Source organism: Humulus lupulus, chromosome 3 (genome assembly GCF_963169125.1).
Source record: "Humulus lupulus chromosome 3, drHumLupu1.1, whole genome shotgun sequence".
NCBI classification, from domain to species: domain Eukaryota; kingdom Viridiplantae; phylum Streptophyta; class Magnoliopsida; order Rosales; family Cannabaceae; genus Humulus; species Humulus lupulus.
Genome location: NC_084795.1, coordinates 281,025,112 through 281,026,178, shown reverse-complemented (window position 1 = coordinate 281,026,178; position 1,067 = coordinate 281,025,112).

The following is a 1,067-nucleotide window of genomic DNA, read 5'->3' as shown; positions in this document are numbered from 1 at the left end:
CCGAAGCCGTAAACAAAATCCTACCCCGGACGGGCAGGCCCAAGGTCGGTCCCACCCCGGACGAACGATGTCCGGGGGTATATAATAAAAGGGACCGAGCCAAGGCCGGTCCCACCCCGGACGAACGTTGTCCAGGGGTAGATAATAAAAGGGTCCGAGCCAAGGCTGGTCCCACCCCGAACGAACGTTGTCCGGGGGTATATAATAAAAGGGACCAAGCCCAAGGCTCGTCCCGCCCCGGACGAAAACGACGTCCGGGAGGATATTAAAAATGGGATCATGCCCAAGGCCAGTCCCACCCCGGACGAACGATGTCCGGGGGTATATTAAAAATGGGATCATGCCCAAGGCCGGTCCCACCCCGGACGAACGATGTCCGGGGGTATATAATAAAAGGGACCAAGCCCAAGGCCGGTCCCACCCCGGACGAACGATGTCCGGGGGTATATAATAAAAGGGACCGAGCCAAGGCCGGTCCCACCCCGGACGAACGTTTTCCGGGGGTAGATAATAAAAGGGACCAAGCCCAAGGCTCGTCCCGCCCCGGACGAAAACGACGTCCGGGAGGATATTAAAAATGGGATCATGCCCAAGGCCGGTCCCACCCCGGACGAACGATGTCCGGGGGTATATTAAAAATGGGATCATGCCCAAGGCCGGTCCCACCCCGGACGAACGATGTCCGGGGGTATATAATAAAAAGGACCAAGCCCAAGGCCGGTCCCACCCCGGACGAACGATGTCCGGGGGTATATAATAAAAGGGACTGAGCCAAGGCCGGTCCCACCCCGGACGAACGTTTTCCGGGGGTAGATAATAAAAGGGACCAAGCCCAAGGCTCGTCCCGCCCCGGACGAAAACGACGTCCGGGAGGATATTAAAAATGGGATCATGCCCAAGGCCGGTCCCACCCCGGACGAACGATGTCCGGGGGTATATTAAAAATGGGATCATGCCCAAGGCCGGTCCCACCCCGGACGAACGATGTCCGGGGGTATATAATAAAAAGGACCAAGCCCAAGGCCGGTCCCACCCCGGACGAACGATGTCCGGGGGTATATAATAAA